General features: G+C 34.8%; 1 long non-coding RNA gene across 1 annotated transcript in view; it reads right to left on the minus strand.

Annotated features, from left to right (window-relative positions):
- The window catches only part of LOC135274812 (uncharacterized), a 182469-nt gene that overhangs the window by 40225 nt on the left and 123262 nt on the right, over positions 1-18982 (minus strand). The window contains exon 2 of the long non-coding RNA XR_010342546.1: positions 5395-5537. This is a non-coding gene — a long non-coding RNA (uncharacterized LOC135274812). The remainder of the gene's footprint in view (positions 1-5394; positions 5538-18982) is intronic.

Below are 18982 nucleotides of genomic sequence, written 5' to 3' on the forward strand. Positions count from 1 at the left end.
AGAGAAGCAAAACAAAACAGCATAGAGCTGTGGAAACTAAGAGTCTGCCTAAGTAATCAAGGAATGGGATGAGAACTGATAGAAAACCCTGCTCTATGCATGTAACACACCTGGTCCCAACTAAATCTTCAGGCCTTAGGAAAGTAAGACACCCCACCTCACTAGCCCATGTATTAAATCCTTGACTTTTTACTACAACTTGGCAACTCACTCAGGACCCCTCCCTGTGACAGAGAGCTGTTCTTTCCTTTTGTGTATTAAACTTCTGCTCCAATCTCACTCTAGGTGTGTGTGTCCATGACCTGGATTTCCTTGGCCATTAGACCAAGAACCTTGGTATTTACCTCAGACAGTGAGGCTGCTTCACTATGACTGAAAACTTCCAGGTGTTGGAGAAATGAAAAATTTGCTGCGTAAAAGTAATAAACTTGATCTCCGATATGTTAAGTATAAAATGTCAACAAAATAGCATCTACTTGAGTGCACAATGGAGAAGAAAAACAGTCTCAGTGGGATAAAAGCAATGGATTTAACACCATTAGTTTAAAGTCTTTAATGTCTTTTGAACAAATAAACTCATTTCCCTACATAATACCAAATATAAACTAAAATCTGAGAGTATACATCAAAAGCTGTGACAGTTTTGTGACATGAAACATACTGTTATTTTTAGGTGAGCAGAAGTTGGTTTTCATTATTAAAAAATGTATTTTGGAAAGTAGATTGAACAAGATGTGTTATAAATAAACAAAACAACACTAACACTATTTAAGTTCCACTAAATTCTCACTCTGTACGGGAGCTTGACATATGCAATGACAATGCAGTAGGCAATTATCAAAGAAGGTGTAAGCTGTACATTGGAATTTCCACAACTATTATGAAATATACAAAGCAGTTTTCATATAAAGACAGTGGATAGAGGTTTGAAAACAAGTCTATAAACAATTTATAATAGAAAACCATTTTGTCTTTTAGAAAACATGGTGAGCTATTTTTTCAACTATGAACAAAGAACATTAAAATATGAATGATGTAATAACAATTCTTGAACCATACAAACTTTTTGCTTTCAACTTTCTTATTTTACATGACTTAGAGTTGATATGAAATAAATGTTTTAGCAACATTTGAAACTGACTTTATTTTTTCAAAGTTCATTTATAAATCTATGCTTATTTTAAAAACTACATTTTTGAAATTACTGTAATTTCTGTCAAAAATAAAAGAGAAGTATTAGGAATTATCCTTGCCCTCAATAAGTTTGCATTCTCATTGGAAAAGCGGAACTTACCAAATTAGTATTTATACTCACTAAATTACTGAAAGACTTCCTAATTAAGTAATGGGCTAAATTGAGAGAAATGATCTAGAACCAAATTATTTGAAAAATCACACAGATCAGATGAATTTAAATTTAATGTGATAGGCAACGTAAAGATATTATAGGCTTTTGAACAGAGGATTACATTATTCCCCTACTACATGTCAAGATAAAATTAGTTTTGAGAAGATTAATCTAGCAGTAATATGAATGAATAATTAAAAAGAGAAAAAAACTAAGTTAGAGAGATGCTTAAGAAGCTATTATTATTATCCAGAAATGGAAACAAATAATTATCTCAATTCATGTTCTGCTATTGTGAAAATTCCAGCTGAGAAGAAAAGAGAGACCAAGAGACACAAGAGAATCTCGTTATTGGAGCTCCGGCTGATATGGCTTCGCTGCCCATAATGGCCTCCCAGCCCTGAACAAAGAGAACGTATTGCTTTATACAATTCGAGACTGGAAAACAAGGCAGGAAACAGGTTTCAGACAAAGACAGTTAATGAAGTTTTACAATCTTGGGCTTCCTGGTTATTTGACCTTATAACCTTGTAGCTGAAGTAGGAGGTTGTATAGTTGAGGAGAACACCCAAGGAGACCAGAAAAATAGGAATTGCAGAAGTATGTGCAGACTGCAGACCTAAAGATGCTCTGATGCTCTTATCTAAGTAGAGAGGGAGTTGTGCTAGGTCTGCTTTACCTCTACTTTCTCTAAATACAGGTTTTATGACTAGCCTGGAATGTGGGCTGTGATATAAGTTTGCAGCTGCAGTTAGTTGGGCTAAGCTGGGTTTACTTATTTTTCTTACTACGATTTTTCTTAATGACCTAGTCCTAATGTTAACTATTACTGATTCTGTTTTTGTTCTTTGATTTTATTTTTCTCTTCACTGCTTATGGGAGTTAGATGGAAAATTGTATGTTAGTGATTTCAGATGTTTTAATTACTGACTTTCATGCACTGAGATGTAGAGTCACAATAATATGCAGTCAAAAATGACTTAAAGGCCAGGCGCAGTGGCTCATGCCTGTAATCCCAGCACTTTGGGAGGCCAAGGCAGGTGGATCATGAGGTCAGGAGTTAGAGACCAACCTGGCCAACATGGTGAAACCCCATCTCTACTAAAACTATAAAAATTAGTTGGGCATGGTGGCGAGTACTTGTAATCCCAGCTACTGGGGAGGTTGAGGCAGGAGAATTGTTTGAACTCAGGAAATGGAGGTTTCAGTGAGCTGACTGTCTCAGAAAAAAAAAAAAGCCTTTAAAATTTATAAACTGGAATACTAAAAGGAAGACAGTGCCATATAGATTTGGGGGAATTATGAAGGAATATCTGTATTAATGAAAGCAATTTTACATTAAGACTATGAAGAAATATCTAATATTAAACATTACAGCATGAAGCAAAGATCACCTACTGTGAGGAATTTGGATGAATAAATTAACAACTTGAAACACTTGTTTGCATCTTCCTGGAGAAATTAAATCCCAAATCCTGCTGTGTATCCATTTACCATCACAGCAAGAAAATAAAGAACAACAGACTATATAAGTGTCAGAATTTCACATGGCTTGCAACTCACAAGGTGCACTGAATAAGAAGTAAATAAGGAGCCACAATAAATGTTACAATATAGCATTATTTTCACACCATTCCTACACATTTTACAGACACTCCAACCATGCTTATCAATTTCCTCCAGTTTTGCAAGTTGCTAGAGGGTGTTTTACATGTGATCCAAAATCTACTCTTAGGAATAATTCATATGACATCTATCGTTTTCTTTAGTTACTTTGAACTTTTTAAACCACCAAGTCCTCTGAAGTAAATCATTGAAATTTCCATCAGTGTCTGCTGAAGGGGCTGTCTCTACAAAGAGGCTTTGAAAGTATTGATGACACCTCTAATGCTATTAATGACTGTGCCAAGACTGGTAACAATGCGTGAAAAATTGATGCCTATTGGAATATCCCTGACTCCTGTTGCTGCCAAGGTTGCTGGCAATGACACTGCTGATGCTTTGTCCTCACAGTGGGCTCCCCAGTTAGAACTTTCCTTTCTCCCTCCCTCCCTTTTTCCCTTTCTCCCTTCCTTCGTCCCTCCTTCTCTTCTTCCCTTCCTCCCTCCCTTCTTCCCTTCCTTTATTCCTTCTTTTGTATTTTCTTCTGTTTTCTTTTTTCAGCCTTTCCTCATTTATTCATTTTACTTTTGTATTTTTAATATGAAAAACAAATTCATAAACACTAAACTGGGAACAATCTTACTGTTTTGAATCTAAAATAATCTTTCTCTTATCAAGACATGTGGTCCTTGGGCCACATAGGTGGGTTCTCACCCTGTATCTTCAAAGTTTCATGGGCTAAATTTCTAATAAAAGTAGGTTATTCAAGCAGAAATAATAAAGCATAAATAAAAGATATCAGAACTGCAGGTGTGAATTTTGGAGTCAAATACCATGCAGTGAAAAGCAGATGCTCTTATGAAACTGTGGAGAAGGTTGTTTCAAGAAGTAAAGTTGAAGAACATGATGGCAGCAGCAGCTGCAACTGGGGCCCCGTTAAGCTGCCAGTCATTAGAAAATCGCCAGCAGTATACAACACTGTAAATTTCAATCTGTACCAAGAGGCCACATCCACATCCCAGAATATAGAAAACAAAAAAACTATCATTTTAGAGTAGGAAACCTATTGCCAATTATAGGGAATCTCTTCTTCCAATTACGCAATTTCATTTCCAGGTAAAGAGAATACCCAGAATATCTAGTTAAAGAGAAGGTTGATAACAGGGATAGAGGTAGAATATAAGATACATTAATACAAACTGTACAGAATGATTGCTAACACATTAGAGAGAAAGATAGTAAGAAGAGATTTATGGAATATAGCTGATTTTAAGACAATATGTTCATAAAATTTTGTGTTACAAGCAATCGTTTTAGACATAATTGAAGAAATAATAATTGCAATGTGTTTTGTTGAGCCTAACATATCTCTCATTCAGTTTTTATTGTTTGTATTTTAAGGTACATTCCAGATGAAATAATATTCCTGTAGAAAATTTTGTAAATGATGAGCATGAAGAATGAAATTCAAGCTGCTTTTAAGTATTCATTTTAAACAGATATCCTGTCATTCAACTAAAAAAGGAAATGTGTTCTTGATTATAACCTTCCAAAAGACTGATGATTTCCAAAATCATGCCATTATCAATAAACTGCAAAACAATACTAATATGATCCCTAAGAACTCTGCAAGTGATACTTGTAATGTGGGAATCTTCATGAAAATAAAGAAAAAGTTGAGAAGTCCACAGGTGCAAATATTTAAATTGAGAGAGAATAAAAATCTTAAATCCCAGAGTATAGATTTCAGATTGATTAATATCAAATCACAATTATTCAAAGATTTAAGTTCTCAAAAAAGCAAATCTTTATAATATTTCATTAAGTACACATACAATCTACCTAAAGTATAAACCATTTCATTTTGTAATACTGTGCTCTTTTTAACATTTATATGTTATATAAACACTGAGTTTAATTTTATATTTTCCTGTTTATGACAAGTTATTGCAACAATTTGCATCAGAGGACACAGTGTCTGAATACAATTTTCCTTCACTTTCCAAAGGCCAATCTTTCAGAGAGAAGAGAGGCTGGTACAAATGGATATACAGAGTTTTTTCCATATGTTTCTGGGTCTGTATTTAATTTCTCAATTTCCCTAGAAATCATACCGTTGTAAATACCAGGCTTTTAAAATCATACTGGACTTTGAAGGGACTGTTTTTATCTAAATAGCATACATGGAATGCCTACTGTGGATGCTATATTTTGCTTTTATGTTTCATCATTCATTTATTTATTATTTCCTTCTCTAAACATGGAAGTGGACAAATTTCCATACTAATAATGAAATGTTGTCCACATTAGTTGGTTAGGAAAACTTTTCCTGCAACCAGTGAACAAACTCAGATTTATTTTCAGTCTTAAATGCTTATCATGCTTTCCATCATGAACCCATGAGATTCATATATCCAGGTGCAGTAATTTAGCCTGCCACTTACCTAAGAGCTGTGGTGATACTATGAGTTTTACCTTTCATTGCACCTCTGGTGTCGGTTCATTTCTCATCTTCCATGCCCCATAGAGCTGCTCCGAGTACAGAAAACCCTTTGAAGTCACTTGGAACTTTGTGCTCTGATGAGGCCTGAAGGACATGCAAAGTAAGAAACATGGCCATGCTTGCAAATAAGGTGAAAATTCAATCATCTTTACTAAGGGTATACCTAAAGGCGTATCTATGTGTGCCTGTGTGCAGTAAAAACAGAGCACAGCAAACTTTAATTTTGCAAAAGCAGAATGTTTATGTGGATCTATTACACTTAAGACAACTTACTTCACATATGAAAATATAGACTAAGTATATTAGTGAGAGTAAATGCCTTTGTGTATCATATAAAAGGCATTTACTTGCATCTTAATATCCAATCTAATATTTAATATACTGTATATTCCTTTTAAAATAATGTGCATTAAGGCAGACTTTGAAGAAAAACAAGGTTCATTGTTCTGATATTCTTATATCCTTAACTACATAGGCCAAAATTTAAAAATCAAATTAAAAATTATCCTCATTTTTCTTTAGTGTGCCAATTTCTAGTGTGCCAATAAATGAGCAGTAAATGAGCATGCAGTTTTGGGACTCCATGTACAAAAAGACGTTTCTCCCTTGACCATCAGCATTGCCAGTTAGGCTCTGCCAATAGGGAGCTAGAGGGTGACTGCAGGGCTAGAGACTTTCCCTTGAGCATTCTGCCTACTTTCTGTTCCTTTCAGCTTTACTCAGGCCCAGGTTTCTGACATTTGGGAAAAAATTTGTTCTAATAGCTCCAGCAATTGAATTGAATTTGCATTTTTCCCAACACTTGCAGAATCAGTTCCATCACAGGCCCTCAGAAACACTAGCATCTACTGCTCAGCACCCACTCCTCAGAAATTTGATATTCATCGTCATGGGAGCCTTCTCCAAGTCACTAAATTGTAATCACTTCAGTCTCTTCCCTTTGGTTATCCAGTCCTAAAGATTTCAGTTGTCACCTGCAATTATTATCTTTGTGATACCTTGGTTAAAACCATTTTGTAGTAAATTATTTCATGTTAAAGTGTCTGATTTCATTTCTGATTTCTAAATTGACTCAGAATGGAGCATGTATTTACTTTACTCCATAATTATTTAAGAATTTTATAAACATGACCATAGATTTGGGGTCTAAAAGACAATAGATAGCAATCAGCTGTCCTAGACAAACCACAACATATGGTTATCCTGGATATGAGATTAAATACAATCCTAACTGAAATTCTGGGTAGCAATGTTATTTTCTTAATAGTTAGAACCAAAGTGCTTCCTGGCATTGACCTCACATACCTGAAATCTAAGAATTCCTACCTTTCCTTTTCCTGTTGCTAGTCAGGTTGCAGTATTGAGGTCTAAATTTATTTAGATTTCTATCAATTACTAGAAGTTCTAAATAAATTTATTTATACTTCTATCAATTACTAGAGGATCTAAATAAATTTATTTAGATCTATTATTGAGAAATGAACTCTTTTTTTGAGACGGAGTTTCGCTCTTGTTACCCAGGCTGGAGTGCAATGGCGCGATCTCGGCTCACTGCAACCTCCGCCTCCTGGGTTCAGGCAATTCTCCTGCCTCAGCCTGCTGAGTAGCTGGGATTACAGGCACGCGCCACCATGCCCAGCTAATTTTTTGTATTTTTAGTAGAGACGGGGTTTCACCATGTTGACCAGAATGGTCTCAATCTCTTGACCTTGTGATCCACCCACCTCGGCCTCCCAAAGTTCTGGGATTACAGGCGTGAGCCACTGCGCCCGGCCCGAGAAATGAACTCTTAATATGACAGTAGACAGAGGTACTGGTATTGCAAGAATTGGTAACACACTACTGATCTTTTGTAAGAGCACACGATTATATTTCTGCTCTGCTTAAAACCATTCAATGGTTACCCAATTACAAGGGATAAAGTTGAGATCTACACAGTTGTTTTTGAGAAATCCCAAAGAGTGGGTTATATGCTTTCTGAATGAATACTCCCAGAACACTTATCAACCTACGGATATCGTAACATTCAAAACAACTCTATAATTACTTGTTTACTTGTCTGTATCACACTTTAAGTTATAATATCTATGAAACCAGAACCTATGTTGTGTTCATTATTGCTGGTGAAAAACACATTTTCTAGAATACAGGATAATCTCAATGAATATATATTTAATTTATACTGTATATATACAGAAAGAAAAATAGTGAAGGTGGTATTAGAATGAGCTCCCACTGTACAGGTTGAGCACCTCATTTTTTGGATGTTTCATAAGCCTCTTTAAGCGAGAGTATAAATAACTAGGAAAGAAGTAGATTCTCCTTTGTCATCTGAAAAAGCAATTTACTCTCAAACAGCAGACAATATGCTAACATCAGCCAGTTATTATAGTTCTTTATCTCTTGTAGTCAAGGGAAATTCTTCCTTAATTCTGACAATTGTTTGAGTGTAAACCTTTATATGACTTATTTTCATCATTTATTTGTGCCTGCATTAGTATTTTATTAAGAAGTTAACAAAGACTAAGAAATACAATGAAGCAAAATGCTATCCTTCCAGCCATCATTCTTATTCTTATAATTATTTCATTTCCAATGTCAGAGGTGGCATCTTTCTTTATCAATACATTTATGATATTTGGATTAAAATATTTCATCTAACATACAATTATTTAACATCACACTTCTTTTTCACTTACTAAATACACACACTACAGAGAATACCTTCATGTAATGGGAACTATAGGTGCTAGGCAAACGATTTTCAAGGTTTAAAATATAAATATTGAATTGAAATATTTTAGCCTATATGACATTTGAAAAAGCATCAAAGACATCTTATATAAAGCACATTTCAAAAATTAGTTTGTGAAACTGAAAACTGGAGTATGTTTTCCACTACTTTGGGGGAGTGGAGAAATGGAATTGACTTCAATGCTTCAGGTGAGCAGCAGTATATACTCAAATTTTAAATGTTCTCTTTCTATTTTTTTAATTTACTATCATGAGAAATAAGATGATGATACATTTCCCTGATAGGAATAATTGATAGAAGTCTGAATAAATATGGGATTCCTATGTACATAATTTAGGGCTTTTTTTCCACAAGACATCTCTCTGTTATACTCACACCCAAAAGAAGTAGTACACTGACATATCAGTGAGCTACTTTTGGAAAAGTTCAATTATAGTATTTTTAAAACATATTCTAAAAACATGACTATATTTTTTTTCCAGAGTGTCTTGGTTGAGAAGGGTTCTGAACTATATAGAGTAGAGAACACTTGTCTCTGGCATTTTGTTGACCACGGATTTTTAAAGTATCTAAATCTGGATACAATCAAAAGCATATTACAATGCTCCTGCTGAGGAAACTTGTTATCACCCAAAAATTCAGAGGCCTTATACCACTCAATATGAAGAAAAAATTTAGTTCAAGAAATGTAATATAGTCACTTCTTTTTCATCTGTCAGTTTCCCTAGATTATAATGATTTCATTCTTTGGCAAGACTTTAGAAAGCACTAATGGACTACAGATTTTTTTTCTTGTAATTATTTTAATATCCTCCATGACCATGTACATTTTACTTTTCTCATTGCCACTATTAGCTATTTTTTAAGTTTCAGTTTAAGTTCAGGGGTATATGGGTAGGTTTCTTATGTAGATAATCTTGCGTCATGGAGGTTGCTTGTACAGGTAACTGGTGCTTGGATCACTGGCTAGCCATATGCAGAAGAGAAACTTTTTATAAACTAATGAAAATTACAAACTTTCTTCTAGAAAGGTGTATATAAATATACATTACCTACTGTTTACCATTGCAGGTTTTTCAGAATTCTTCTAAAATCATTTATCAGTTTAAAGGCTTCAGAGATAGATGCAAATGATGGAAAATTCTGTATTTTTTATCTCAAACCCAGTGTCTATGTAGATAACTTGCAGCCACTACACTTTGACATATCTAGAATGGAATTATTTGTCTTTGGCTCACACTTACATGTACCAGTTCATTTCAAATTTCAGTGAATGACAACCACTATCCACCTAGTTTTTTAATCCATAAACATGGAGTTATGCTTTATGTTTTTATTTTAGTTCCCTCACCCAATAAATTAACAAGTCATATTGATTCTGTGCATTTCTTTATTTTTTTTCTTTTTATTATACTTTAAGTTCTGGGGTACATGGGCAGATCATGCTGGATTGTTACATAGGTATACACATGCCATGGTGGTTTGCTGCATCCATTCCCCCATCATCTGTATTAGGTATTTCTCCTAATCTGATCCCTCTCCAAATCTCCCACCCCCTGCTATCTCTTCCCTAGCTCTCCCACCCCCAACAGGCCCGTGTGTCATGTTTCATGTTCTCCTCCATGTGTTCATGTGTTCTCATTGTTCAACACCCACTTATGAGTGAGAACATGCAGTGTTTGGTTTTCTGTTCTTGTGTCAGTTTGCTGAGTATGATGGTTTCCAGATTCATCTATGTCACTGCAAAGGACATAAACTCATTCTTTTTTATGGCTGCATAGTATTCCATGGTGTATATGTGCCACATGTTCTTTATCCAGTCTATCTTTGATGGGCATTTGGGTTGGTTCCAACTCTTTGCTATTGTAAACAGTGCTGCAATGAGCATACCTCTGCATGTGTCTTTATAATAGAAGGATTTATAACACCTTGGGTATATACTCAGTAGTGAGACTGCTGGGTCAAATGGTATTTCTATTTCTAGATCCTTGAGAAATCGCCATACTGTCTCCCACAATGGTTGAACTAATTTACATTCCGACCAACAGTGTAAAAGCTTTCCTATGTCTACACATCCTTTCCAGCATCTGTTCTCTCCAGGTTTCTTAATGATTGACATTCTAACTGTGTGAGATGGTATCTCAATGTGGTTTTGATTTGCATTTCTCTAATGACCAGTGATGATGAGCTTTTTTCATATGTTTGCTGGCTGCATAAATATCTTCTTTTTAAAAGTGTCTGTTCATATCCTCAACCACTTATTGATGGGGTTGTTTTTTCCTTGTAAATTTGTTTAAGTTCTTTGTAGATTCTCGTTATTAGCCCTATGTCAGATGGGTAGATTGCAATTTTTTTTTACATTCTGTTGGTTGCCAGTTCACTCTAATGATAGTTTCTTTTGCTGTGCAGAAGTTCTTAAGTTTAATTAGATCCCATTTGTCTATTTTGGCTTTTGTTACCCTTGCTTTTGGTGTTTTAGTCATGAAGTCCTTGCCTATGCCTATGATCTGAATGGCATTGCCTAGGTTTTCTTCTAGGCTTTTTATGGTGTTAGGTTTTATGTTTAAATCTTTAATCCATCTGCAGTTAATTTTTGTATAAGGTGTAAGGAATGGATCTATTTCAGCTTTCTGAACATGGCTAGCCATTTGTCCCACCACCATTTATTTTTTTAATTTATTTTTATTTTTTGAAAGAAAGAAAGAAAAAGAATAAAGAAGAGGAGGAAAAAGGAAGAGAAAGAGAGAGAGAGAATGGGAGTATTGCTTTCTTGCCCAGGCTAGAATGCAGTTTAGTAATGGGTATTGAAAACCTCTTTTATACCAATAATTATACTTGATGTAAACAGGAAGGAACAGCCAACCAATATTTCATTTAAACCTATGTAATGCTATGCAATTACTGAGTAGTGATTTACTTCCAATTATGTAGTCACTTATGGAATAGGTGTGAGGTGGTAATGTATGTTTTATGTATTTGAAGTGGAGAGTTCTATAGATGTTTATTAAGTTTACTTGTTCGGGGTCTGAGTTCAAGTCCTGGATGTCCTTGTTAATTTTCTGTCTCGTTGATCTATAAAATCGTTAGCTCTTCTTGTTACATTGATCCTTTTGCCATTATGTAATGTCCTTCTTTGCCTCTTTTGTTCTTTGTTACTTTAAAGTCTACTTTATCAGAGGCGAGAATTGCATCTCCTGCTTTTTATTTGTTTATTTTTACTCTCTGATTGGTTGATAAATCTTCCTCCTTCTCTTTGTTTTGAGTCTTTTTGTATCGTTGCATGTGAGATGGGTCTGGATGCAGCATAGCAATGGGTTTTGGCTTTTTATCCGATTAGAATGTATATAACTTTAATACTGGCATTTGATGCTAGCTGGCTGTTTTGCCCATTAGTTACTGTAAATTTTTCATTGTGTTAATGTTCTTTTCTTTTTGATATATTTTTGGAAAGGCTGATATTGGTTGTTCCTTTATATGTATAGTGCTTCTTTCAGAAGCTCTTGTAAAGCAGGCCTGGTGGTGGTGAACTCTCTAAGTACTTGTTTGTTCGCAAAGGATTTAATTTTTCCTTTGATTATAAAGCTTAGTTTGGCTGGATAGGAAATTCTGGGTTGAAAGTTTTTTTCTTTAAGGATGTTAAATATTGGTCCCCACTCTTTTCTGGCTTGTAGGGTTTCTGCTGAGAGATCTGCTGTAAGTCCGATAGGTTTCCCTTTATGGGTAACCTGACCTTTCTCTCGGGCTGCCCTTAGTATTTTCTCCTTCATTTCAACCCTAATAAATCTGGCAATTATGTGCCTTGGGGTTGGTCTTCTTGAAGAATATCTCTGTGGTGTTCTCTGTATTACCTGGAGTTGAATATTACCCTGCCTTGCCAGGTTGGGAAAATTTTCCTGAATGATATCCTGAAGAGTATTTTCCAACTTGGATTCATTCTCTTCGTCACATTCAGGTACACCTATCAAACGTAAATTAGGTCTTTTCACATAGTCCCATATTTCCTGGAGACTTTGCTCATTCCTTTTCATCCTTTTTTCTCCAATCTTGTCTTCTTGTTTCATTTCACTAAGCTGGTTCTCAACTTCTGATGTCCTTTCTTCTATTTGATCAATTCGACTGTTTAAACTTGTGCATGCTTCGCGAAGTTCTCGTGTTGTGTTTTTCAGCTCCATCAATTCACTTATATTCCTCTCTAAATTGTCCATTCTCGTTAACATTTCGTCAAACCTTTTTTCAAGGTTCTTAGTTTCTTTGCATTGGGTTAGAACAAGTTATTTTAATTCACAGATGTTTCTTATCACCCACGTTTTGAAGCCTGCTTCTGTTATTGGAACACACTCGTAATCTATTAAGCCTTGTTCCGTTACTGATGAGGAATTGCAATCCCCTGTAGAGGGAGAGGCATTCTGATTTTGAGTATTCTCTGACTTTTTACGCTGATTTCTTCCCTTCATTATATATTTATCTGTCTGTTGTCTTTGTAATTACCGACTTTCTAACTAGGTCTCTGAGCAGACGTCCAACTTGTTAATTCCCAGCGCCGAAATCTGAGCAGTCCACTGTGCCAGCCAAAACCGCGGTGCTAAGATTGATGGTGCTTTTCTGCCCGGGAATATCCGGACTCTGCACCAAAAACTGGCGCGCTAAGGCACCAGCAAAACCGCCGCGCCGGCCACAAGAGTTGCCCTGGCGACACGTGGGGCTTCTCTGCTGGGAATCTCCTGGTCCGTGAGCAACAAATATTCGTCTGAAAGTGTGGCGTCCTCTCGTTCTCTGCGCTTTCACTGGGAGCTAGGAGCCCGAGCTGCTAGTGATCAGCCATCTTGGATCTCTCTCGACCACCATTTATTAAACAGGGAATCCTTTCCCCATTGCTTGTTTTTGTCAGGTTTGTCAAAGATCAGATGGTTGTAGGCATGTGGTGTTACTTCTCAGGACTCTGTTCTGTTCAATTGGTCTATATCTCTGTTTTCATACCAGTATAATGCTGTTTTGATTACTGTAGCCTTGTAGTATAATCTGAAGTCACATAGTGTGATGCCTCCAGCTTTTTTTTCTTCTTCTTAGGATTGTCTTTGCTATGTAGCTCTTTTTTTGGTTCCACATGAAGTTTAAGGTGGTTTTCTCCAGTTCAATGAAGAAGGTCAGTGGGAGCTTGGCGGTGATAGCATTGAATCTATAAATTACTTTGGGCAGTATGGCCATTTTGACAATATTAATTCTTCCTAACCATGAGCATGGAATGTTTCACCACATTGCACTTACTTTAAAATTGACCACATAATTTGAAGTAAATCACTACTCAGCAAATGCAAAAGAATGGAAATCATAACAGTCTCTCAGACCACAGTGAAATCAAATTATAACTCAGGATTAAGAAACTCATTCAAAACTGCAAAACTATATGGAAACTGAAAAACCTGCTCCTAACTGACTACTGGATTAATAATGAAATGAAGGCAGAAATAAAGATGTTCTTCAAAACCAATGAGAATGAAGACATAGCGTACCAGAATCACTGGGACACATTTAAAGCATTGTCTAGAGAGAAATTTATAGCACTAAATGCCCACATGTGAGGCGAGGAAAGATCTAAACTCAACACTCTAATGTCACAATTAAAAGAACTAGAGGAACAAGATCAAGCAAAAGCTTGCAGAAGACAAGAAATAACTAAGATCAGAGCAGAACTGAAAGAGATAGAGACACAAAAAAACCTTAAAAAAATCAATGAATCCAGGAGATGGTGTTTTGAAAAGATCAACAAAATAGATCGACTGCAAGCCAGACTAATAAAAAGGAAAAGAGAGAAGAATCCAATAGATGCAATAAAAATTGATAAAGAGGATATCACCACCAATTCCACAGAAATACAAACTACCAGAGATTACTCCAAAGTAGCCCAATAACAAGGTCTGAAGTTGAGGCAGCAATTAATAGCCTACCAACCAAAAAAAGTCCAGGTCCAGATGCGTTCACAGCCGAATTCTATCAGACGTACAAAGAGGAGCTGGTACCATTCCTTCTGAAACTATTCCAAACAATACAAAAAGAGGGAATCCTCCCTAACTCATTTTATGAGACCAACATCATCCTGATACCAAAACCTGGCAGAGACACAACTAAAAAAGAAAATTTCAGGCCAATATCCCTGATGAACATTGATGCAAAAATCTTCAATAAAATACTGGCAAACTGAATCCAACAGCATGTCAGAAAGCTTATCCATCGCGATCAAGTCGGCTTCATCCCTGGGATGCAAGGTTGGTTCAAAATATGCAAAGCTATAAATGTAATCCATCACATAAACAGAACCAAAGACAAAAACCACATGATTGTCTCAATAGATGCAGAGAAGGCCTTTGACAAAATTCAACAGCCCTTTATGCTAAAAACTCTTAATAAACTAGGTATTGATGATACATATCCCAAAATAATAAAAGCTATTTATGACAAACCCTCAGCCAATATAATACTGAATGAGCAAAAACTGGAAGCATTCTCTTTGAAAACTGGCACAAGACAAGGGTGCCCTCTCTCACCTTCCTTACTCTTATTTAACATAGTATCAGAAGCAAGCAAAAGAAATAAAGGGTATTCAATTAGGAAAAGAAATTGTCTCTATTTGCAGATGACATGATTGTATATTAGAAGACCTCATCATCTCAGCCCAAAATCTCCTTAAGCTGATAAGCAACATCAGCAAAGTCTCAGGATACACAATCAATGTGCAAAAATCACAAGCATTCCTATACACCAATAACAGACAGAGAGCCAAATTATGACTGAACTCCCATTCACAACTGCTACGAAGAGAATAAAATACCTAGGAATGCACCTAACAAGGGATGTGAAGGACCTCCTCAAGAAGAACTACAAACCACTGCTCAAGGAAATAAGAGAGGACACAAACAGATTCTGTGCATTTAATTGCTCTCAAATATGACTTGTTCTTTTATCCTGTTAAGCATTTATTTTCTTTCATCTGAATCCCCCACCTCCAGCCTTATCCCTTCATAGTAAACTACAGACAGTACACAAATATGAGATATGCTCTGATGCTGTGGGTCCTTGTTTAAAGTTCTTTATGTAAAGACAGAATTTGAAAATGCACTTTGTATATGAGAAGTCTCTTGGGATTAAGGCAAAGAACAGAACAATCAAAAGATCTAGGTTCTAATCTTAATCTGACATTTGGACGAGTTATATGAAATGTTTGGGCCTCAATTTCCTCATCAGTAAAAACAACTGGAGTTGTGCCTTCATGTTTAGCAGTCTATAGTTGCCTTTTACATCTCTTAGAGGTCATCAAGTATGTTTAAGTTAATGTGTTGTCATCCAGTGGTTTTATTTCAGCAACATTTGCTAAAAATATTCAGTTTGTGAAGTAGAAAAAGAAAGACAATGATTACTATTTTACCAGTTATGAGAATTATACATTTACTTTTATAATTTTCTAATATACACAAAATATTTTTAAGATTATTAATATAATTATATTTGCATTTTGTATGATCTGTGAAACATATTTAACATTTGATTTGTTATGAATTTTGTACTATTATTAGTTTTATATTAGTTATATCATTTATATTATTTTTATTTTATATTATTAGTTTTTCTTTATATCTTGCATTTTTCAGTATCACTACATTTTCTAAATTCAGTGCAACATAAAATTGTTACTTAGAAGAAAAAACAAAATTAAGAAAAGCAGGATAATATATGTTAGAGAATACCTGGGATAATTTAAATTATTACGGTTAGGTAAAGAATTTTTATTTGTAAGTTTTCTAATATTGTAGACAGGGAGTATTTTTAGACATATCTTTATCATCAATGTTAAAGCTTGAGTTGGTTATTTTTTATTTGATTCCTCTGCTTCTACACATACCCTCCTATCTGGTCTCCACCCATCTTTGTCTTGCTCTATACATTAGGAAGCTGAAACCAATAGACTGCTTCATATGAGCTCCCTCACCAGCTACTTCATAGTTAGGGTTAACTACTTAGATTCAGCAAAATAAGAAAGGTGAGAATTGGTAACATTTACCTCCAACCCCCTGTTTATTTAGAATTATTTCTCTGGCTGGAGTACATTGTGATGTGAGTTTACTTCCTATTAAGCAGCCTCTCACCCTTGGCTCCAGCTCTCACCATTTCATTTTCAGTCTTTGATTCTCAAGAAGTGATATAATGTAATCTTATTTTTTTTTAAATACTGCTACATCTTTAACCAGCCCCATCTTTAAATTACCTTTATTGAAACCATCTGAATGGATTCTATTTTATGTAAAATCCTGCTTGATTCAAAACTTTAAGAAAGATATTTTTAGAGGAAGGCATACATTGAGGAAATTATGTATGTTTTTAATTATACAAATAGCAGCAACAAATATAATTAATAATGTCTTCTGTTACTATTGTTTAAATATGTAGAATTGGGTCCAATCACATCATTTGAAATTTAATCTAGAATACTCGAATGAACACTCTGAAATCTTAACTCAGAAAAAGCCCTGTTGAGTTCATGATGTGATGAAAAAATGGTTTTAAAATCAGAATGACATAAATGTGAATTCCAGCTCTATTAGAGACTCACATTAAATTAAGCCTGTTATGTACTATTTCTGGCTCAGTTTTATTTGATGAACTTTTAAGATCATTGTAAAATTAGAAATAAAGAATGTGGGATATAGTATATGCTTAGTGAATGGTAATCTCTTTAAATTTGTTACTATTTTTCTTTGCAATGGTTATCCTTAATGCAGCAATTTACAGACTGATATATCTCAGTCTAAAACAGAGGCAGCATTTGTTTGAATACACAAATTCAGAAATGTACATAGGATATGTTGGTAGTTGAAGAACTCAGTACTATATATGCCAAAAATGAAGATGACACTGTTGCCATACGTGATGATTAATTGTATGTGTCACACTCACTGGGTTAAAAGATAGTTAGTAAAACATTATTTCTGAGTGTGTCTGTGAGGTGTTTTTGTGAGAGATTAATCTTTGAATACTAAATGGAATAAAGATCACCTTTCCCAGTGTGGATGGGTATCATCAAATCAATTGAGGGCCCACCTGAATAGGACAAAAAGATTGAGGCAAAACAAATTGACTCTTTCTCTTCTTGAGCTAGGACATCCATCTTCTCCTATCCTTGGACATCAGATCTCCTCATTCTAAGGCTGTTGGATTTGAGGACTTACACTACAAGTATCCCCAATTATCAGACATTCAGCTCTAGTCTGGAAGTTCAAAAATTGGTTCTTCTGGTTCTCAGATCTTCAGACTATGACTTAATTACATCGATAGTTTCTCTGGTGCTCCAGCTTACAGACAGAAGATCCAGGGACTTCTCAATTGCCATAATTTCGTGAGCCAATATCCATCATAAATCACTTCCAATGTATCTATATATATATTCTATTGATTGTGTTTCTCTGGAGAATACTCACTAATGCATGATACTATTCCGCAAACTTAGGAGCTTGTGCTGAATCAACAGAGATAGACTTTACAGAGCTATCATCTTCCCTTTGGCACACATTTCTTTGTCATAACAATTGGACTAATGCTACCATAAATTATTGTACTACATTGATCTCTGATTCAAGGGACCTAAGTTCCTTCTATCTGACTTATTCATTTAGTAGATATCAAACAGAAAATCCCATGTCTTAGAAGGGAAATCAATTTCCAAAGATTACATTAATTCAGTCAGTATATTTATTGAAAGTTAGATATAACATTCACTCTCTGAGGGCATTAAAGTAAAACAGTGTGTGTTTATTCTTAAGGAGAATGAAGTTATATAAGGAAGAAAAACGTCAACTTGAGAAGATTTTTATTAGCTAGGTAAAATTGAGTGTAACATGCACAATATTATTATTTTATAGGTATGGTGGGTAGAATATTATTGATTATATCAGATTTCATAGCTGGGACAGAGCTACACTCATATCTTTTACTGCCCTATACCTTATCATATATCACATTGTTAAATCATTTTGTTGGGTTTATCTTTCATTTCACTTAACTCTGAAAATTTTAACAGCAGAATTTTGACTTGTGCCAAAATAATACATCAAATAATTGTTTTTCTAACTATGGCTTCATCAAAATTAAAAATAAATAGAATTTCTGCCTGACCACCCATCATCACATGCAAGATTTAGAAACTAATGACAAAAGGAGAGAAAAAGATTTCCAAAAGAAAAGGGCTAAAGTCTACAATAAATTAATAGCTCCTGAAAAATGGTAAGAAAAAGACTGACAGCCAATAGAAAATATGTGGAAAACATAATAAAAGTCATAGAAAATGCAGTACAGGATACAGTCATTATATGTGAAATGCAAATTAATTTTGCCCTGAGGTACCATTTTTTACATAGCAAAATGACAAAAATCTAAAAGTAGACTATCTGTGGAGAGTAATTAGACAGTATTTATAAATATTCGAGCAATCGTAGTTTAGGAAATCAGCCTACAGACATTCTCACATATGTGCAAAATGTATAAGGTTGTTCGTCAAGGCATTGTTTATATTAGCAAAGAATTTGAAAAAAACTGAATCTATCAACAAGAGGAAAAAATTAAATTATGAGACTCTCGCATGATGAAAAATAATATATCTGTTAAAAGTGAGGAAAAGGTAGCTCTTTATATAGTGTTATGAAAGGATTTCTAAAATATAAAGTGAAACATACAAAAAACACACAGAAAGTCTGCTATTATTTGTGTAAAAAATAATGAAGAAAAATTA

This window comes from Aotus nancymaae, unplaced genomic scaffold (assembly GCF_030222135.1).
Source record: "Aotus nancymaae isolate 86718 unplaced genomic scaffold, 86718_ANA_hifiasm-v0.15.2.pri h1tg000014l, whole genome shotgun sequence".
Taxonomy (NCBI): Eukaryota; Metazoa; Chordata; class Mammalia; order Primates; family Aotidae; genus Aotus; species Aotus nancymaae.